This window comes from Fistularia commersonii, chromosome 10, assembly GCF_037954325.1.
Source record: "Fistularia commersonii isolate RoL2024-O1a breed Wild chromosome 10, RoL_Fcom_v1.0, whole genome shotgun sequence".
NCBI lineage: Eukaryota > Metazoa > Chordata > Actinopteri > Syngnathiformes > Fistulariidae > Fistularia > Fistularia commersonii.
The window spans coordinates 19,990,080-20,000,270 of record NC_141293.1 but is presented as its reverse complement, the minus strand read 5'-3'; positions in this window follow the sequence as shown (position 1 = coordinate 20,000,270).

Here is a 10,191-nt window from a genome sequence, read left to right as displayed (position 1 = left end):
TGTAGATGCACCTTTGGATGCAGTCACAGCAGTGACTTTGTGTGGATGAGTCTCTTCCTTGCAAAAGCGCTCAAGCTCTGTCAGGTAGCAGGGTATCGGGCATGAACGGCCCTTTTTAAGTCCAGCCATAAATTCTCTGTAGGATTGAGGTCTGGGTTTGACTCGGCCACTCCAGAACATTTACCCGCTTCTTTTTGAACCCTTCCTGTGTAGCTTTTGCAGTATGCTTCGGATCATTGTCTCGCTGGAAAATAAATCTTCTCCCGAGCCGTCGTCCTCTTGCAGACTGAATAAGATTGTCCCCCAGGATTTCAGTGTATTCTGCAGCATTCATTCTGCCCTCTACCTTTACAAGCCCTCCAGGTCCGGCCGCTGAGAAACATCCCCTCAGCACGATGCTACCACCACCATGCTTATCAGTGGGGATGGCGTGTTTTTGGTGATGCGCAGCGTTCGGTTTCCGCCAAACACGACGTCTCGTCTGATGGCCGAAAAGCTCGATTTTGGTCTCATCAGACCAGAGAATCTTCTTCCACTTGACCACGGAGTCTTCCACGTGCTTTTTGGCAAACTCCAGTCGAGATCTAAATGACTTTTCTTCAACAGTGGCTTTCTCATTGCCGCTACTTGCAGGGTCACTTAGTTTACGAGGGCGGCCTGATCTAAGCGGATTCACACAAGCGCCATATTCCTTCCATTTCTTGGTAATGGATTTCACTGAACTTCATGTTCAATGCCTTGGAAATGTTTTTGGATCCATCCCCTGACTTGTACATCTCAGTCACCTTCTCCCTGAGTTGCTGGAGTGTTCTTCTGTCTTCATGTATTAACTTAGAAAGGGGGTGATTGATAATGCAAATGGTTATATTCCTTTATATATTTTATTTCATAGACATTACTTTGTAGGAATCTGTTTTCACTTTGACATTAAAGAGGTTTTTCCAATACATTTTTGTGTTAAAAAAGCCAAATTTCATCGACCATGATTGATTTATGAAAGCACTAAAAGGGTCCAAGGGGGTGAATACTTATGATAGACACTGTTTACATTTCAGGTTTTTATGCTCTTAAATCTCTATTTTCCTTTCGGCTCAGATTGTATCTGCGAGCATCTTATCCTTTATTTATTGTGCACTTTACTGCTACCGCTGCTTACCGTCACTCTGTTATGTTCATTTCATGCCGCCATGGGAAAGTAGGAAACGCCGTCTGGATTCCTCAGTATGTCTTGTGCACGTGGAGATATTGGCAATAAAGCTGAATGACCGAGCGTTATAAAAACCTCAATGTACAGATGTTTCATTTAGATGCAGACAGAAGCGGCAGAGTCTGTACTTTCTGCACAGTCCAGTGCCAAAACCAGTGGGTTAGTAAAGAGTACAACAGCAGCAGGATGATCGCGGGGGAGAAAGTGGACTTAAAGGCAGAAAAGTCAGTAAAAATGAAATAGCAGCATGATGGATTTTACCGCGCCGGTCAGGTAGAACGGATCTGTCCGTGTGGGAAACCTAACAAAGGTTATTCCAAATAAATAATCCTATTTTTTTTTCCTCCGTTCTTCTGACTTTAAAGACTTTCCTCAGGTGTCGCCTCATGTTTGTGGTCCCGGGAAATCAGAGGTCATTTACGTAGAAATAAATGTTTCCGGCGACGTCACATCCGGGCACTGGGTCGGATCTCGGCACATTCACAGCCACGAGCTGGAATGACGGGTTTCGGAGTAGATTTTCTCGAACGACTGAGAAGCGGCGTTCTCGTACGCCTCGGTGTTTGAACAGAAATGATTTCAGATTCAGGACGGGAAACACGGAAAGCCGAACTGTCCCTCTGGGTTTCCTCCTGCTCTCTGCTGTTGTTCTGCGCGGCGCCGTCGCCGGGCGGAAGGTGGCTCACTGACATTTAGCTCAATCTCCCTTTGATATCGGGTTACGGCGCTCATTCCAAGCACTGCGCTCTAATACCCATAAAACACGACGGCGATAATGCCGCGCACACTGTGATGTTTTAGCGCAGTAAGAAAGAGTATCTGGAACCACCGGCGTTACCAGGAAAGATGGATGCGAGGTCACGCCGGGCCAGGAGGAGAAAACTCAATAAAATCCCAGTGACGTCCCGGCCGAGAAGGGAAGCGAGGCAACATAAAAACAGATGTAAATGGTATTTAATCATATCATGAACATGAGTCACAGTGGAAGGAAAAAGGGTGAGGCTGGCAGCTGCTCAAACGAGTCCTCATACGGGAGTCCGCGGCTCCATCGACCTGAAACGCGAACACGGAACCATCACGGTATTTGGCCTCAACACCCAAGCGGCAGTCGGGCCGGCAGACGCACTCCGTCCTGATAAACGCGGCATCAGCCTGAACAACCCAGGATCTGGCCTCATAAACCCCAGTTAAGACGGCGTTTCCACATCAGCCGCCGCCTTGAATGACTCAGAAGACCTGCAGGAAGGAGCGGCACCGGCCGTCTCACGGCTCCCCTTCAGCTGGAAGCCATAAGGAGATACATTTCCCAATCGTCGACACGCCGATCCTCGACCGGCGCCGTCACCTCGCGCCGGTCGACCTCCCGCCTCTTCAGACATTCGCTTGGAACTCTGACGTCTGACGGCACGATCTTCTGGTTGACCTCCTGCAGCTTCCTCAGCATGGTTCCCTCGCCTGGCCGGTCTTTCTCTGTGGCGTGGACACCTGGCCTTAGTTTGCTGGAGTTCAGACTCGTGCTTGATCTTTGCCTCCATCTGCTGCATCTGAAAGCTAATGCTAATGACAGTGATACACCAGACGGTGATTATCAGATATCTAATCAAACTAAACAGGGTTTGAAAGCAAAAAGGTGCAGAGTAACAGTAAAGGAAAAGGTGGAGGTCAGCGCCAGCTTGACAGTCCTCTGCCTCCGCCTCCACAGGACTGTTGGCCTGGCTCAGCTCCCGCTGTAAATAATGGATTGGATTGAAAAAAGGAACAATTCCAAATCAGTGTCATTTGTAAGGACGTGATGAAGCGGCACGTCTTTTTGTCAGTCAATCACTTCGTTTCCATGCCGACGTTTTTGCTGTTCATTTCTCGTGGATCTTTCAGTCCTGTTGTTTTTCTGTTGAAAAGCGCATGGAGGTCCAGAGATGTGATGGACAATGGAGACTGACATGAAATAGTGCAAATACACCAGAATGTTTTCCAAACATTTCCCTTATCTGGAATCAGCCATTAATTCTACATTGGTTCGGCAAAATGACATTGCAGCCCCAGTTCTGTTGAGATGTCAAACTCCAGTTTGGGAAAGAAAACCATCCAAAGGTTAACATCTGGGTGGAGGTTGCCATGGTATAGTAACCTTCTTCTTCTTTGGTCTTTTCCCTTCAGGTGTCGCCACAGCGAGTCAACCTTCTCCATCTAACCCTATTCTCTGGATCCTCCTCTCTCACACCAACTACCTTCATATCTTCTCTCACTACCTCCATAAATCTTCTCTCTGGTCTTCCTCCAGACCTCCTGCCTGGCCGCTCCAATTCCAGCATCCGTCCACCGATATATTCTCTATCCCTCCTCTGTCCATGACCCAACCATCTCAGTCTGGCTTCTCTGACCTTCTCTCCAAAACATCTAACATGTGCTGTTCCTCTGATAGACTCATTCCTGATCCTCTCCATCCTGGTCACTCCCAAAGAGAACCTCAACATCTTCATCTCTGCAACCTCTAGTTCTGCCTGCTGTCTTTTGGTCATTGGAACAGTTTCTAGTCCAAACATCATGGCTGGTCTCACCACTGTCTTGTACACCTTTCCTTTTATTCTGGCTGATGTTCTTCTATCTCTTGGTACCCCTGACACTTTTCTCCACTCATTCCAACCTGCTTGGATCCGTCTCTTCTCCTCTTTTCCACACTCTCCTACACTCTGGACTGTTGACCCTAAGTACCTGAAATCCTCCAGCTTCTTGATCTCCACTCCCTGTAGCCTCACCGTTCCACCCAAGTTCTTCTCATTCACACACATATATTCTGTCTTGCTGCGACTAACTTTCATTCCTCTCCTTTCCAGAGCATACCTCCACCTCTCTAGATGTTCCTCTACCTGTTGTCTGCTCTCACTACAGATCACAATGTCATCTGCAAACATCATGGTCCATGGGGATTCCTGTCTAACCTCATCTGTCAGCCTATCCATCACCATTGCGAACAAGAAGGGGCTCAGAACTGATCCCTGATGGAGTCCCGCCTCCACCTTGACCTTCTCTGTCACCCCTACAGCACACCGTACCAGTGTCTCACAGCGAGCATACATGTCCTGCACCAGTCTAACATACTTCTCTGCCACTCCAGACTTCCTCATACAATACCAGAGGTCCTCTCTTGGCACCCTGTCATATGCTTTTTCTAGGTCTACAAAAACACAATGCAGCTCCCTCTGGCCTTCTCTGTACTTTTCTGTTAGCATTCTCAACGCAAATACTGCATCTGTAGTACTCTTCCTAGGCATGAAGCCATACTGCTGTTCACAGATGCTGACTTCTGCTCTCAGTCTAGTTTCCACTACTCTTTCCCATAACTTCATTGTATGGCTCATCAACTTTATCCCTCTATAGTTTCCACAATTCTGCACATCCCCTTTATTCTTAAAAATAGGCACCATCACACTTTGTCTCCATTCTTCAGGCATCTTCTCACTCTCTAAGATCCTGCCTCTCCTAGACACTTCCACACCTCCACAGGTATATCATCAGGACCAACTGCTTTTCCACTCTTCATCCTCTTCAATGCCTTCCTTACTTGACTTTTACTAATTTGTGCTACTTTGTGGTCTACAATAGTCACCTCTTCTGCCCTTGCCTCTCTTTCATTTTCCACATTCATCAGCTCTTCAAAGTACTCTTTCCATCTTCCCATCACTCTTCTAGCATCTGTCAATACATTTCCCTCTCTGTCCTTAATCACCCGGACCTGTTGTACATCCTTTCCATCTTTATCTCTGTTTCGCCAACCTGTATAGATCATTCTCACCCTCCTTACTATCCAACCGAGCATACAAGTCATCATACGCCCTTTGTTTTGCCTTTGCTACCTCTGTCTTTACCATTCGCCGCATCTCCCTGAACTCCTGTCTGTTCTCTTCAGTCCTCTCAGTATCCCACTTCTTCTTCGCTAACCTCTTTCTCTGTATATACTCCTGCACTTCCTCATTCCACCACCAAGTCTCCTTATCTACTTTCCTTCCAGATGACACACCAAGTACTCTTCTATCTGTCTCCCTGATAACACTAGCTGTAGTTGTCCAATCATCTGGAAGCTCACCCTGACCACCCAGACCCTTTCCCAACTCCTCCCTGAAAACCATGCAACACTCCTCCCTTTTCAGCTTCCACCATTTTGTCCTCTGCTCTGCCTTTGTCCTCTTCATCTTCCTTGTCACCAGAGTCATCCTACAAACCACCATCCTATGCTGTCTGGCTACATTCTCACCTACAACTACTTTGCAGTCACTGATCTCTTTCAGGTTACCTCGTCTATACAAGATGTAGTCTACCTGCGTGCTCCTACCTCCGCTCTTATAAGTTACCCTATGTTCCTGTTTTTTCTGGAAAAAGGTGTTCACTACAGCCATTTCCATCCTTTTTGCAAAACCTACCACCATCTGTCCCTCTGCATTCCTATCCTGGAAACCAAATCAGCTCATCACTTCTTCATCCCCTCTATTGCCTTCACCAACATGTCCATTGAAGTCTGCACCAATGACCACTCTCTCATTTCTGGGAATATTCTGCATCACTTCATCCAACTCATTCCAGAACTTCTCCTTCTCTTCAGATTCACATCCCACCTGTGGTTCATAGCCACTAACAACATTGAGCATCACACCTTCAATTTCCAGTTTCAGACTCATAAGTCTATCTGACATTCTTTTCACCTCTAGGACGTTCCTAACAAACTCCTCCTTCAAGATAACTCCTACTCCATTTCTCTTCTTGTCAGTACCATAATAGTACAACTTAAAGCTGCTCCTAAGCTTCTAGCCTTACTACCTTTCCACCTGGTCTCCTGGACACACAGTATATCCACCTTCCTTCTCTGCATCATGTCCACCAACTCTCTACCTTTTCCTGTCATCGTCCTGATATTCAAAGTCCCTCCTCTCAGTCCCAGACTCTTGCCTTACCTTCTCTCTCTCTGCTTCCGAACACACCTTCCTCCTCTCCTTCTTTCACCCACAGTAGCCCAGTTTCCATCAGTTCCCTGTAGGTCATCGGTACCAATGGCAGTCGTTGTTAACCCGGGCCTCCACTGATCCCGTTTGATCTGGTTATTATGGTTGATTCGCATGTTTTGTTTTGGCAAGTTTTACGGCGGATGCCTTTCCTGACGCATTTATCCGGGCTTGGGATCGATTCAGGGAGACACTGGCCAGTGCTGCCCCGAGGCTGCATTGCTTTAGTATAGTAATAATTTTGATAATGATATAGTAACATAAGAATAATTTTGGTAAATTAAAACTTCTGTAATAGAACTTTAAAATCTGTATGGTCAGTGAAACACAGCTTGAAACAAATAAAATAGTGATGTCAGCTGTCGTCTGTATTCTACATAGAACAAAAATCATTTTGCGCTGACGATGGTCTTCTTCTCCTTTGGTCTTTTCCCTTCAGGTGTGGCCACCTTCTCCATCTCAGCCTCTTCTCTGGATCCTCCTCTCTCACACCAACTACCTTCATCTCTCACGACATCACTGTATCTTCTCCTCGGTCTTCCTCCAGGCCTCCTGCCTGGTAGCTCCAATTCCATTTTGCGCTAATGCTGGTATTGCTATAGATTTATCAATGCAAAAAAAAAAAAAAAAGATTTATGTTTGACATAAATCACCTCATCACCCCGTAGCATTAAACATGCACCTTCAGACAAAGGCCAGCCAAAAATATCGATGGCAAACAAATCCGCTAAATGTCACGACATTGCAGACCGGATAAAAAAACGTTCCCGGGTATAAATTAAAAAAAAAACCCTAAAGTTTTAGCGGTTTGTGAAAAGGGCAAGAGTTCAAAACCAAACGTCACGTGACCTCCAGACCTCCTGCTTCCCCACGAAATCATTACGCTCTTAATGATTTTGAGCTGGGGGGTTGGGACAGCATATGATATAACCAGTGTGTGTGTGTGTGTGTGTGTGTGTGTGTGTGTTTTTATGTGAGCTTGTTGGCAGGTGTCTCCATGTGGGCGGTGGATATGTCAGGTTTGCTTGTCTGGAGCTGCTCATCACCGGGATGGATGCAGGAAGCACTTTCCTCATGCCAAAAGTAGCAGCAGGGTTCTGTGTGTGTGTGTGTGTGTGTGTGTGTGTGTGTGTGTGTGTGTGTGTGTGTGTGCTTTGAAGGGCTCCAGTGTAACTGTACCTACAGAAGCAGTTGTGCTCCTCTGGTATAAATAGTGCCGTGGGCATGTGGGCAGGCAGCTATGACACAATGGCAGGATTCTGGGTGTTCTTTCAGGGGAGGTCGGAGAATGTGACACCCTGCAGCCGAAGCCCCCCCCCCCCCCCCCCCCCGCACCCCCAAAATCCCCCCACACCTCAACAACCCCCTGCCTGCGCCCCAGATGCTGCGCCGCGGCTTGAAGGTCAGATCAAGGTGAGGGCAGGTACGCGGTGTGTTTACATGAATCGTAGCACGACTGCTGCGTTCCTGAGCTCGGTGAAAGGGACGGACATTTTCTTACTAGCTGTCACAAAATAGCAGCTGCAGGTGGAGAGAAGGCCAATCATTGATATTTGATAATCAATAACAAAGATGTGATCACTTGAAGGCAGGCTGGAAGACGATTGGACGAGAGGGGATTCGTGTAAAAACACATAGGGAGGAGAGCAAACATAGAAAGAAGAGCGTGACACACATCAATTGACTTTCAAAATAAAACACACACACACACACACACACACACACACACACACATAAACACACATGCAAGTGAGACACAAAAGAAAACGTCAACACGGATAAAAAGACGAAACACGGGAAATAAGAGTGATGAACGGTAAAAACAGGAATGCAGTGTACTGTTTTCTTACTGTGAGTTATAAGAAGGATGTGAAAGAGGAGGTTCGGTGTGAATCATCTGCTCCACTTTTTGCTTTCTTATTTTATTTGTTGGATGAATATAAATTAAAAACTTATAATTCAGCCTCAGCACATGAAGACTTCATCACTAACTGGTGAAATTAGACACTGATATATTTTAGCATTCATGAATGACTACCAATTCTAATTTCTTGTTGTTTTCTTCGATGACAAGAATATAATTTTTTTTTTCAACATGTTTTTTCAAGATGGTAACTTTTTTCATGTTATTGTATTTTAATTATTTTATTTTATTTTATAATATTGAGTCCCAAATCAACATAAACTTATATAAATATATACACATATCTATATACACACACACACATATATATACATGTGTGTGTGTGTGTGTGTGTGTATATATATATATGTATGTGTGTGTGTATGTGTATACATATGTGTATATACATACATACATACATATATATATATACGTATATGTGTATGTGTGTGTGTGTGTGTGTGTGTGTGTGTGTGTGTATATATATATATATGTGTCTGACAGCAATTGCGTAATTAGAATACACAATGCCGATGTAATGGAAATGGCAAACATTTAACAACAGAATGCAAAACTATATTAACCTTGAATTTGGTTTAGTGATAGCGGGTTAATAAAATCCAAAATCAATCAGCTGATTGTCGTAACACTTGTATTGATGATGTAAATCGGAGCGGCTCATCAAAGAGTTTATATTAGAAATCTTAAAATTGCTCCCTTTTAGCTGGATTCTCTGATCCTGTAATAACAAGCCTGCAGAAAGCCTGCAGAAAGCCTCCCAGCCCAGGCTCTTCTCTGGCTCCATCAGCTTGCAGGCCGGCGCAGGAGTGCAGGAGTGTGTCCCTGGGAATGTGAAGCCAGGACACACACTCCTGGACACACACTCCTGGACACACACTCCTGGGGCTCGTGTTTCCCAGTCACGTCACCGGGTCTCAGACGCAGCGTCCTGCTCGCTGGTTCAGACGTGTGACAGATACACCTCTGTCCAAGAAGGTCGGCCGTGCAAGAAAACATACCTACACACACACACACACACACACACACACACCTTGTCCTCCATGATTTCTGCTGTTAATTAGTTCCCAGGAGTGTGACGGGTCCTTTATGAGCGACCCGTCACTTTCTACCGCCTCTCTATAAAGTCTGATTCTGTATCCTCTGTGAGAATTTGGACCGACTGTCATTTCTGGGCGGCTCGAATGTGATGAAACTCTGGAAACTCTGGAACTCGTCAGATAATTTGACGCGATCGTATCGCTGACCTTCTAATCCCACGCGAGCTGACGTGCACCCGGTGAATCTGCGTCTCCGCTGCCTCACTCGACGCTCCGTTCTCTGCTCTCTATGGAAAAGGCTGCTCTTCACGCTCCCTTTATTGATTATAAGTCTTTATTACGCCATTGCCCTCCCTGCTGTGGTTGCTCATTTTTGATTTTTTAGAATTGATCTAATTTCTCTCCTTATGTTATACTTTTAAGCACATTTGTTAAATGATTGTACATATTTATCATGACCCTTTTCATTATTTATCATACTGCAAAATTTGTTTTTAAGTGGGAATTCATTTTCAAGTATAAAATTATTCATATTATACTTTCACCATTTTAATTACCAAGGATTATAGTTATTTTCATTTTATACAAATTCTTCTATTTGCTTTGCTTTTGAAGAATGTTTCATTCCATATTTGGGTTTTACAGGGTTTAAAAACTCTGACTTTTCATCATTAAATTCCTTCCACATGTAGTTATTTTATTCTTGCCATACGAGAGTCAAAAAAACATGTGTATTAAATGTAAAAATTAAATTCCAATGAAGTTTAACTGAGACACCGTGGAAATAATCTGTTGTTTATGACTTTAACTCCTAATATCTGTCACAGTGTGCGGAAACATTCACATCTTTAGATTAATAGCACAGCATCAAACTGGGCTTTTTAGGCGAATAAAGATGTTTCAACAAGAAAAAGACAGAAGATATTAAAAACGGGTTCAAGAAAATTGAAAATATTATTATTATTAATATAATTATTAATGATTATGAATTATTATTATTATAAATTACATTGCATTTATTGTTAAACC